Source organism: Cucumis melo, chromosome 2 (genome assembly GCF_025177605.1).
Source record: "Cucumis melo cultivar AY chromosome 2, USDA_Cmelo_AY_1.0, whole genome shotgun sequence".
In the NCBI taxonomy this organism is placed as follows: Eukaryota; Viridiplantae; Streptophyta; class Magnoliopsida; order Cucurbitales; family Cucurbitaceae; genus Cucumis; species Cucumis melo.
The window spans coordinates 20,648,020-20,660,537 of NC_066858.1; the positions used below are offsets into that span (position 1 = coordinate 20,648,020).

At 45.3% G+C, this 12,518-nt stretch overlaps 1 long non-coding RNA gene across 1 annotated transcript; it reads right to left on the bottom strand.

Annotated features, from left to right (window-relative positions):
- Positions 1 to 4,476: 4,476 nt before the first annotated feature.
- Positions 4,477 to 11,949, bottom strand: LOC127148093 (uncharacterized). The gene is made up of 2 exons (XR_007818716.1): positions 9,609 to 11,949; positions 4,477 to 9,551 (listed from the first exon to the last, which is right to left on the bottom strand). It is a non-coding gene; the product is annotated as an uncharacterized LOC127148093 (long non-coding RNA).
- Between the last annotated feature and the right edge of the window lie 569 nt (positions 11,950 to 12,518).

Genomic DNA, 12,518 nt, shown 5'->3' on the forward strand with positions numbered 1-12,518 from the left:
AGCGAGCGGAGGAATAAGTCAACTCTATTCCGGGTCCTTCTTTGGGGGAAGCGATTTCACTCTATCTATGAGTGGCTGTGCCATTAGTGGGATCGGCCGAGTCTATGATCTTCGTATTCCGAGTCAAGCAAGTATCCCGGAGGAGGGTCCCTCATCCCGATAACCGCGTAGTGGGAAATCAGTCCATTTTCTCATGGAACCGAGCAGATATCTCCAGCACCTCATCCGTCTGCTGAGCAGAAAGCGGTACGTGGTAGTTTAATTAGCAGGTGCTGGCTTAGCTTGCTTCAAGCTATTGAATGAAAGAACTGATCCTTCTCTAGAAGAAAAAAGACTAAGATTAAGCTACTCCAGATGAGTTGACCCGGGATCTAAATTCATGAGTTTTGGGTCCAAGGGCTTGATCTTGATTTTCATACTTTTCCCTTTGCCCGACTATTCAGTCCCGCTCCGTGGGGGCCTAGGTTCTTCTGCTATTACGAGCATTCATCTGACTCCCATTCATGAAAGAGGGTGCTCCCGGGACAGCTTCCTCTGCCTTTTCCGGTCCGTGCTAGCTTAATTAGTCTCAGTCCGCCTTGCCTCCGCTTCCTCTTCTTCTCTTTAAGTAAGGGGTAGGGATTGAAAGTCACCTTTATATTGAAGTTGCCTTATTTATCATCGAGATCCGATCGATCGAAGAAGCGCAAGAACTGCTCTACTCTATCTTCTTCAGGAATGCGGAAACTGATCCTGGAAGACTGAGAAAAAAGAGGTAGGTAGGCTAGAGCGCCCTTGACCCCTTTGACCCTATTTTTTGGGGTAGTTGTCTCATACCTGACCCTATCTCGTCCCCCATTTCTTAGAAGAATCCATGATTTAGAGAGTAGTTTTTCCTTAGACCTTCTTCGATGCATGATAAGAAGAATGGAATCAGGCTACTGAAAGAAGAAGAGCAGCCGCAGCCATCCTTTTTTTCGATCCTCTTCTTCCTCCACCCCACCCTTTGGCCTCTTATTAAGTCAGTCTTCCGAAACCTCAATGGTCTTCAACGGGCGCAGGGAATCCCCCCTCTGGTGTGAGGCCAGGGTTTGACTTGAGGGTTCCATTCCATCAAGAGTCCAAGAAAAGTGAATATGGATAAAAACAAGTCCTTCGTCCAAAAGTGAATATGGTAGATTTCGCTATCGTCGGGCTCCTCTCCTTATCAGTCGAGTACCTTCGCTCCTCTCCTTATCAGTCGAGTACCTTCGCTCCTCTCCTTATCAGTCGAGTACCTTCGCTCCTCTCCTTATCAGTCGAGTACCTTCGCTCCTCTCCTTATCAGTCGAGTACCTTCGCTCCTCTCCTTCCTAACCTCAGTCGAGTGGCTTCGCTCCTCTCCTATATTTTCAACGTAGAGTACCTTCGCACCTTCACAGTCGCTTCGCTTCGCGCCTTCGCAAATTCTTTGCTCCTTTCCAGTCGCTTCTCAACCTTTGTTCATTGATTCAGCCTTTGTTCATTGATTCAGTCGAGCCGCTTTCGCTCTCATTGATAAGGACATATTAACCTCTCACCTGGACCTTTCTTTTTCCACTAAAACGAGTTCATTGAGGCGAGAAAAAAGAAAAGGTCTCTTTTGGGTTGAGGCAAGTGGGAAGGTCAGATCCGCCTTTTCTTAGGCAGAATCTCCTCATCCGCCCCCTTTCTCTTTCTGGGAGTTGGCTGATTATCCCACGGGGCGGTTTGGAGTCTTCTTCCTAGGTTCATGGAGAACTTGCTGAAAGATCTACTTTCTAGTTGGAAGCTAGTCCTACTCACTTCCCCGTTCGAGATCGCTTTGTACTCTCAAGGAGAAAAGAAGAAAGCCTAGGCTTCGCGGGCGCCTATGGCCACTGACGGGGCTAAGTGGGCGTAAGGTTTGAGAAAGAGAAAGAGAACTCATCTTCATTCTTCGCAAGCACTATCGAGAAATTGAGTTCAATTCGACGAATCGAATCATTCTTCAATTCTGAGATTTATTCAATCGAATTATACTTCTTGTGCTTGAGATGGGAATTCTTTCTTCTTTTATCATACCATATCGAATCCTTTCTTGATTCTACTAGTTCTTCAACCCACTCCGCGCAGTCCGACATCATTCGCCTATTCCGAGATTGTGGAAAGGTACGAACTCAATCGAGACGAGGCGCGAACTCTCCTTATATCGGTAACCCAAGAACTCAAGTCCCTACCATGCCATCCCGAGGATCGATCCCCTTACGAGGAAGCTTCCGTCAAGGCCAGCTTAGAAGGGAAGCGCAGTAGGCAGCTCCCTATTAGTTGGAGAGGCGCAGGCATCCCATCCCTTGAGCTTGAAAGTTCCCTTCCTTGTCTATTATGATTCTGCTCTTCTGCACTTGTCCGCCAGAGCTGATGTCCAAGCTCGCTCGTGGGATTATTAGTTCTTCTTTCATTTCATTCTCTCTTTAGAAAAGGTTTCTCCATGAAATCGAGACCGCCCACTACGCGGTTGAGGAATAGGCAGAAAAGTTTCAGTCTCTTCTTAGTACCTAAAGATAGCCATCTCTTCTGATCCTGGGCCGCGCCCGATCTTCCTTCTCTCTCATGATCGATCCGACGAGTGACTCCTCGAATGAGGGAATGAAGATAGGGTACCCGGCTACCCTAATGAAGGAAGAAGTGAGGACAGAAAGATTCTTTGAATATGATCTTTCCACACTCTTGAAACAAGAATGAAAAGAAGAAAAGAGATTGAATGGAACCTATGCTCCTGACTGAATTCGAGAATGAGAAAGCTGAGTCCCCTACTAAACTAAAGAAGGCGCCGACCTCTCTCCTTTCAGTCGAGACCTCTGGACTGATTTATGGAACTTGAACTTGTTGGATAGGCGAACCTTCCTTGCCTTCCGGTTTGCGCGGAGGTCCGTGGTAGCTTAATTACGCTTCGCTATTCGGTAAGTAGCTTTGTCTAAGAATAGGTTGAATGAGAAAGCTACTTATTCTCCGACTAACTAATTAATAGAAAAGAAAGCATTTATTAGCCTAGCCGACTTAGACTGATTGATATCTGATTCTATCTTGCACCTACTATTTATAGAAAGCCTATCCTTTCACTCTTTTTCTTCGCGCCTTATTAACTGACTGAACTTTCTTTCTTCCAAGGCATCCTTATCTTGGTAGGCTTTCCATTTATGGAACTGAAACTTGAATGTTCCCGGTCCCACGGAGCGGTTCCTTCTTTCTGGGAGTGGGAGTCTGATCTTTCTTCTGCTCATTCAATAATCAGATATAAGTAGTTTCTCAAGCTCTTCAACCGCCTCAATGAAGAATGACTTTATTCATTCTTCTCAACTCCTACGGAGCGCGTAGAAGGAGTCATGAAATTCCATATTCATCTGAAAGGAGAGGTGAAAGGCTCATTGAACTCGACTCAAAACAGAAGGAGAGGGTCAAAGAATTTGATTGAGACTGAAAGGAGAGGGGCGAAAGCCACTCGAGTGAGGTTAGGAAGGAGAGGGGCGAAAGCCACTCGAGTGAGGTTAGGAAGGAGAGGGGCGTGAACTGGAGGCACTACATCTCCTACTACGCCAGAGCACATCGGATTCAGAGAAGGAAGTCAGGATATGGTATGAAGAAAAATACCTGTCGTATGGGTAGGAGGAGGATATCCGCATGCTCGTTGGGCACTCCGATTCTAATAAGGGAAATCTCCGAGCTAACTCAAGGAAGAAGGCGGATTACGAGTCCCAACCCCTTATATAAAATAGAAAGGCTCCGGAAAGAGGACAACTCACTCGGTCAAGGGCTAAGAATCGGTTCTTTCCTTCTTCTTCTTTCTCGGCCAATCGCTTCCTTGGCCGGCCGGAAGGAAGACGATTCGGAAGACGATTCCATATCGTCTGATCGTCTTATCGTCTTCTTTCCCGTAATATGGAATTCTTGAGTCCTCCTACGTCCTTCGGAGCGGAGCGGCACGGAATAAGACGGAAAAGGATAAGATCAAGCCCTTGTTCATTGAGTTTCATTGTCTTCTCTTTCCGCATAGGCCAAAACCTAGTTCATTCTGAATTTTGCCGCGTAGTGGGAAACAAGACAAGAAGAAGCCAGAAGACTCCAAAGTCAGATAATAAGCCTTCGGCTGGGTCGGATCAGGGGAAGAGTGGAGGCATTGGGATCGACTAGCAGTCACAAAGTAGCTCGCTCAGAGGTATGACAAAGAGGTCCTAAGCCGCTACCTCTCTTTCTTTTGTTCTTTCCCTTTCAGCCAAAAGTTCCCACGGACTCTAATTACCCACGGAGCGGTTTTGGGACTAAAGCTAGCGGTGATGGTGAGCAACCCCTAAATAGTCATCATCAAACCTCTCACTCTTTAAGTGAGATAGCTACTGCTACTGCCTTTCTTGCACTTGCACTCCCCACTCCCTCAGTCCTAGGGAGTCCTTTCTGATGATCTTATATAAATCTCCTACGGAGCCTCACTTCTGAGTTTCGCTTTCAACTCCTAACCGCTCCTTTTCTTTTTCAGTCGTCAATATCCTTTGAACCTCTCCTTCTAAGTCTATAGTTTTTCACCTCTCGCTTTAGGAGCTTGAGCTGCTTTCGCAACCTCTTGTTGTTAACCCACGTAGCGGTGTGACTTTAGCTCTTTCCTCCCTTTCGGCTTGGGAAAGAGTCACTCAAATTCTTTGAGCCTCAGATTCCTTTCATGAACATGAACACACATTTACTAAGATTCCTTATTCTGAAAGGGGCACGGCCCCCTTAATATACCGAAAAAAAGATAGAAATAGTTCGTACAACTTCGTACAACCTAGAAAGAGCCCCCACTACGCGGTGAGCCGCAATCAACAAGGCTCCTAGAGAACCCCGAAGCGCTCTCCGAAATACCACAACCTCATGCCGCGGATAAGAAGGTAGGAAAGAGACTAGGGAAAAAGCAACCTCTTTTCTAAGCTTTCTGGTCCCTCTCTCCCTAGTTGTCGGTAGCTGCTCTGGGCTACCTGGGCTACCGGCTTTGTCTTTCCTAACAAGTTCGTCAGTCAGTTGTCCGGCTTTGGCTTTCTCCTGATTTTCTTATATTTTCAAAGTAGGTGCTGGGTAGCATTCCCCATTCCCCATTCCCTATTGGGAGCGTCCGATCCACAACGAAATAAACAACAAGTCAAAGACAACCCTACGGAACCCTTTTGAGAAATCCATATTAAGAAATTAGTCCGAAACGACTGTTCAGGAGCCTGAATGAACAAGGGAAGGGTGAAAATCAGATTGAAGAACAAAGAAGTTCAAAGAAAGGCTCAAAGAATGATCGAAGCGACTGGAAAGGTGCGAAGAGGCCAAAGAGCAAGAGCAAGAGCACTTATCTTCTTTCATTCTCTCTTTACGAGGAAAGGTAGAGGAAGAAGAAGAAGAAGAAAGCCTACCTTTCAAGATCACCCACGGAGGGGTTCGGACCGGAGCGGAAGAAGAAAGTCCAATAAAGAACCTAAAAAAGACTGAAGAAGAAGAAGAATCCCTTGTTTAGTCACTTTGAACCTATAGGTGGAAGCAAGAAATTCAAATCAATAGATTGGGACTGTTCATGAAATGCAATGTGAACCCCTAAAATCCTACCCGCGGGTTGATGGAATCTTTTCTGAACTCGGTTCTCGCTTAACAACGGGGAATTCTGACCCTCCTTGATCTCGATCGAGTCGACTTCTTCTTTCGTTCGACTCCGTCTCAATCCTGAGCACATCCCTCTGTCTGTGAGGAATGAAATGATAGTAGTCAACCTGGATCTGTCAGTTCGCCGATTTCTCTTCTTATGAAACTGGAGATCTAGGTCCCACGTAGCGGTTGATACCCACTCAGCATATTCTATCCTAGGTAAAGGGTCAAGCCGAGAGAGGCACCCGTGACTGATTCCTCGCTTAGAATGACTGAAGATTTCCTTCTTCTTCAACATAAAGGGATTACGCTTCCGAAAGAGAGAGGGATGAAGAGAGACCTGTGTAGCGGTAGCGGCTGAGTTTGTGCTCCCTTCTCCCCTATCGATTATTTGACCGTTTGGGACTCGTATGAGAACACTTTTCCGTCACATTCCTTCCGGAGTAATTCATGTCATGGCTTCAGGGTCGAAGACAGAAAATGGGTTAGGGTGCTGGATAGATCCTATTGGCCAGGCGTCTCGGTCTTATTTATTCATACCTTTCCAAGACCCTAAAGTGAATTAAAGAAAGGCGATTGGCCTTACCATGATCGAGCGGCCTTTATCCCGTCGAGTCGAACCATCCCCTAATATGGAATCATCCTTAGTTGCACTCCTTCCTTTACATAAGCTACGCCCTTCTTCATTGACTCCTTCTTAGTCGAGCTGCTTCGCACCTTTCAGTCTCCTTATTTCATAAGATCTGGACCTTTGTTTTTGGACCGCTAAGTGGGAATATAGAAGATGAAAGTAGCGGACTAGTTTCTTCCTTATAACTGATTTAACCTGACTGAACTTTCTAGTTGTTGGACTCTTTCTTTTTTCTTTTATTAATTAGTTCTAGCTGAAGGTGATTCATTATGGGCCTATAGCCCTCTTCCTCCACTAAGGCGCTGCTGATCTTTCCCTTTCTTTGTTGATTAGAAATCTTGCATCCTTTAGCTAGACGAACCCTCTTCCCCCTGAAGGTTAAGGGCTTTCTAGTTGTCTGTCCTCCCCTTTTCTTCTACCTTCTACCGGTGAATGATTTGAATTTCGGACTAAAACAATGAAACTACCACGGACCGGTAAAGGAAAAAATCTGTCAATTACAGGTCATCGGCAAAGCCGCTAACTCGTGGTCTAGCCGGGTGGTCTCGTTCTCCACAACTCACTCTTGAGTGCCCGCCCTATGGGTGTCTGACCAAAAGAAGAAAGCCCTTGTTCATTGACTGATATAGAATATCTCATAAAAAAGAGAATCCCAAGAGAGTGGCTGTGCCTCAGTCAAATCGGAATGAGAAGACTAAACCTACGTCGAAGAAAGCGCAACTTCTATTTTGATGCCTCTTTCATTGGGAGTAAGGAGGCCCCTTGTCCCATTGAATCAGAGGTCCCAGCAGTCAGAGAGTCATAAGCAGATCGAGAACGAAATCAAGGATTAATAAAGAAATAGGGTAGCCAAAGCAAGACAGAGAATGAGTAGTTCTCAAGCCAGCTGGCATTTCACGTAACGAGAAGGAGAGGTTGCGAATGAAACTACCACGGACCGGTAATTCAACAAGAGGCCTTGGCGGGACAGGAGGATGGAGTCTATCCCTCGTCCTTTCCTTTCGCACTCATCCATGGGCGAGATCTGGAGCCGCCGATTTCTCTATTTTCTATCCATCTTTCTGTAACGATTTCACACTCGTTGATGCCTTTCATTCTGAGCCAACTCTTTTCTTTATGGATCTTCATCGATCAGTCTCATTGATAAGGACATATGAACTTTTCTTTGAGCCTTTGTTCATTGATCGAAGGTCGAGCTATTACATAACCGTAAGTTGGGAGTGGGAACCTACTATTTAGAAGAAAGCCTATGGTCGAAGTCCCATCTTCTCTTAATTAAAGACTGATTTTGACTCTTAAAGAAAGAAAGGGATTAGACGTCAGATCCTTCTATCACGTAACTTAGTAACTTAGAGTAGGACGCCGCCCTAGCAATAAGAGAGAAAGCGAAGAGGAGCAAAGAATTTGCGAAAGGAAGCCGGATTGACCCTCGTCCGAGGTCAGAGAATGAGACTAGGACGGACGCCGCCGAAAGCATATTAGGGAAGGCCCACGTAGCGCTTCCCTTGTTCATTGACTTTCTCTTTCAGCTCTCGTTGAAGAAGTTGTTGAGAATGCGTAGCTCTTTCATTCTCATTCGTCGGCTTCTTTCTCTTAATCCGTCCCATCTTCTCGAATGATTTTTCTTCCCCACCGGGATTCCACGTGCAAACTTCCACGTTAAGGAAGACTCCTACGGAGCGATCAAACTGACCTTTTGGCTGAAAAAGAAGGAAGCATCGGGTCGGAGAGGCAGGTGCGAAGGAGGATAACTGAAAGAAGGTTGGCTCGGGGGCATCTCTCTTTCGCGCGGGCTAGGAAGAGGGAGAAGTCTCCATAGCGGGTAGATATGATTATGATATAGGCTTGACTGACTGTATCGGAGAGGTCTGATGAGCTTTCTCAGTTTCATGATCCAGAAAGGAAGTACTATTATCTCATCATCATTGTCTCATAATCATAGTCATAGGTCTCTCTCGATCGGGGAAGAAAGGTCAGATAGAAGATAGAAGAAAGGGTCGAAGCTAGTAGGTCAGATAGAAGATAGAAAGGCTATCTATCATAGGCTAGAGAAAGGGAATGAGATCTCGCCGGCTGAGGGCTGTTGCGGGAGCTAGAAGATCAGCCTGAGCCTCTTTAGGGGAATGAAGTTGCTTTCAGTTCTTGTGTCTGCTGAGGCTCTTTCTTTTCTTGAAGAAGTTGCCTCATCCGTGGTAGGGCATTGACTGATATCTCTTTCGTAAGGCCTCATTCAATGATTTGGGATTGAACATATATGATTTCTGAATCAATTACTCGTTCCGGATCCCGAAGGCAGAAAGTAAGTTGACCGAAGGAAGACGGACAAAGTCAGGAGAGAAGAGGGACCGCCTAGCACTAGCAGCCGAGTTGGAGTCATCAGTCGATCTTTCAGAATCTTTTTCTAAGAAATCCCTCACGAGATAATCCCCATTGGGAAAGGTGCTCAGCCGCTCTACCAAAGGTTGAGGAAAGCTCAAGCGCGAAGAGGGAAGATCAGAAGAAAAGACGGAGGAGGAGGGAGAGAAGGGGCCGGACAGAGGGAGTCAGTGGCTGCCCTTGCAGAAGTAGCAGTCGCAGCTCTTTCTTCAGTAGCTCCCCTTTCTCTTGTTCTTGATAAGCTTATATTCTGAGTTAATTCACTATATCCATTTATGAGAAAAGATCAGAGAGTTCCATCTCGCCCGAACTAACTGACTCGAGACGAGGCGCCTCAAGCTATCTCTCTCTCATAGGTCGGTTGGGAAGCTAGGGAGCCTCAAGAAGCAGAAGAGAAGGAAGAGGCCCACGTAGCGCTGACTTTCCCATGGCCTAAGGCGCCTTCCTTCTCTCTTAGATGGGATTGACATATCTCTCCAGCTGTCCGATGCTAGGTAAGAAAAATCAGTCACCGTGGCAGTAGCAGTTGAAGTGGCTCTTTCAGTAGCAAAGAAATATCTTCTCTGAATCGATACTATTCACTCAATTCACTCTATTATAAAGAGAATCTATGAACTCATATTCCCATTTGATTATGAAATGCTTGCATTGAAGGAGGTGAGTACACTCTCTTCTTTCATCAGTACGAGAAGGGAACCAGAACTCTCACTATTATCCCAGAAGAGGCTCCGTAAGGAGTTGACGAGACCTGTCCTAATTTTTTCATATGGATTTCTTTCCTTGCACTCCATAAAAAGGAGAGAATTCCTTATTCAAAGAAGATCCCTGCCTTTGTTTTCTTGCCTCTCCTTATCATTTGGAGTCGAGTTATTTCAAAAAAGAAAGGGAAAGGGCCCTTGTTCATTGACTCCTTATCAGTCGACTTTCAAAGAACCTTATCAGTCGAGCTGCCCTTGTTCATTGACTCCTTATCAGTCGACTTGAAAAGAACCTGAAATTGAACCTTCGCTCTGAACCTTCCTAACCTCAGTCGAGCCGCTTTCGCTCCTTCGCACCTTCTTATATTCTCATTCAGTCCTTTCGCCGATCATTCTGAGATCATTCTTTGATTTTGAGTCGATCTTGTGCAAGGTTGGAGAAAGAGAGAGAAAGGAGCGAAAGCAGCTTGACCGAGAAGACGAGGCTGAATTCATATTCGTCCTAGAAATCACTCTTAATATATAGGAGGGAGGACGGAGGCATAGAGGTGAGTTAGAAAGAAAAGATCAGAGGGTCGACTCTTAACGACTTTCAAAGAACCTCCTACTTGTATGTCTTAAGCAAATGAGATAGAAAAAGTCTCTTCTTTTTTTCAAAACCCCGGGATTTTTTCTTCTTTTTCCACTCAAATAGCATAAATAGAGACTCTATCTACTCTACGATAATAGAGTTCAAAATCAGGCATTTGACTTTCTTTCTCCTCTCTTTATCCGGACCAGAAACTAGAACTCTCATCAAAGTCTGTTCATTTCTTTGATAGGCTTGATTCTTTCATTGCGTTTTCCCGTCTTTTTTCTTGCAAAATGGTCCTTTTTCTCATCTTGATATTTAACGATAATAGAGAAAAAATTCAAGATTTTGAATGAAAAGTTGCTGCCAGCCATACCCAAAACCTAGCTTTTTCTGAATTTTCGCTAAGGATTACAAGGTCGTTGATTACAAAAATTCATAGGTTTCATTCTCAATTCATGAATTTCTTTGTTTTTTTTCTCGTTATTTCATAACCTTCGGACCGATAATAGTCGTTTTTTTACATCTTTTTCATGACTGCCTTATGAATCAGTCCTCCGGACCAGTCTCGCCCTAGCATTTTCTGGGATTCTTGGATTTGAGTCCAGGTTATTCAAGAATAATTCTTCTTTCATTCTCGTTAATGAGCTTCTTTTCTTTTATTGACTTTTCACAGGCAAGAAAAGAAAGGCAGGGATCTTCTTTGATCCTTAAGTTTCTCCTACGCCTCGCAAATTCTTTGCGCCTTCGCATATTTCATTCCGCCTCCGGACTATAAGTTCAGAGTCTCAAATATGCAATAAGCCAAGGGCTTTAGGGCTGAGGTCAGTCTTGAGTGAGGTAGGTCAGCTACTTCGCTTCCTCTTACTAGGGGGTACTCTTTCTTTTCTTTCCCACTCCGCGGAACCTACTTCAAGTCATAAGACTCCGATCGCAAGTCAAATTCTCTAATGGATAGGCCTCAGGCGGGAAAATCGAAATTGATTGGACCCATGGGCAATAGCCCAGTTTTCTCGGACCTATAGAATCCTCTTTGAAGACAGACATGCGGATTGGACAAGAGCTCGACTCTGCTCTATTCTGCTCGACCGGTCTAGGCATTTACTCAGAAAGAATTGGAAATCCCCTTGTCTCGACCAAGAGGAAGGAAGCGAACCCTTGCTCCTCGACCAGCAGTCTCAGACTTGAATCTCTCCTCATTCTATCAGAGGGTAGAACGACTGTAAAGCAGCTCGTAAAGGCAAGGCCAGCCCTTAGTAGGTCCTTCTTGAGTTATTCAGTTAAGGTAAGGCAAAGGAGAATCTTTCCCCCAGTTTCATGAATCAGAGTTGCGGAAAGAGGCTGAAATCTCCTTTTTAAGGGTTTTCAACAGGGGTCGGCAGCAGCTTTGCAATGAGAGACGGACTGAGACCTCGTATTCTCTCCGTTGCGGCAGCTAGACCGGATTTAGTAGGAAGAGCTGGAAAGGTTATCATAGGATAGGAATCTGTCCCTGTTGAGACAGAGGGGGGAAGCCAGACAGACCGGATTTAGGGTCGGTGCTCACTCAGCGAGCGAAGGAGCCCACTACGCGGTGCGGAGTTAGAGCAAGCCGGACAGGAAGCCTCAGTTGGGGAGGATATGGAATCGGAATGAGAAGTAGTAGCTGTCTCACATGTCCGCGCGAAGAATGGATCCCTTTCGCTAACATAAAGAGTCATCTGTCTCCTTTGAGGCAGCTTAGTTGACTCCCAAGTGGGATAACTCTAAGTACGGCATTCACATTCAGTCAGAAGTACGAAAATGAAAGAAGGAAGAAGGAAGAGGTCAGAGGCAGACTCGACCTAACCTAAGACAAAGTCGACAAGTGGTATTCAGTCTGGTTCCGGTTTACCTGTTGGCAGAAGAGGAAGGGTCTCCCTTCTTTAGTAGGTTTGTTAGGGTCGGCGAAGAAGAATCCATCCGTCCCAGTTTCAGAAGGAGGGAAGGAACTAAGAAAGAACTCTATTTGCACAAAGAAAAAACAATTAGACGAAGGAAAGGTGCGAAAAGCTGCTCCTTTGTTGAGAGGTGAACGAAAGAGAGTTTACAGGGATGAACGGTCTTGATGCTCATTCATTCAGGATTAGAAGCAAGTAGGTGCTGGGGAAGAGGTCTCTCTTTCTAACGATCTTGCCACCGAATAGGTTCTTTTTCTGGATACTGAGTTGACGAATAGAGTATCTTATGATAGATGCAGGTATGATATAAATACCAGTTAGAGGAAAATGCCTTCCTTCACCGGGGACCCAGAGGAAGAAGTTTACATGAGTGCCATTTACACTAAGTTTCAAGCCTCAGAAAGAGGCTCTCAGAACAGAAATTTCTCAGACTTACAAGGCTCGATGAAATTGAGGAGGAGGAGTTTCATGAGTAAGAAGAACTAGAAAAAGTCATGAGATCTCTTGAAGTAGGAAAGGAGGTCACTATGATCATCGGTCCCTTTCATGAGATGTTGCCGAATCTCTTTCATTCTCAGTTACGGATCTCAACTGGAAAGCAGCTCGAGCTAAAGCCAGAAGAAGAGTCAGACTTGGTGCGGTGCGAAGCTTAACCTACTAAACCTACTTAAAGGAATGAAGGAGTCAAGATTATGATAGTCAAAAACGATGAA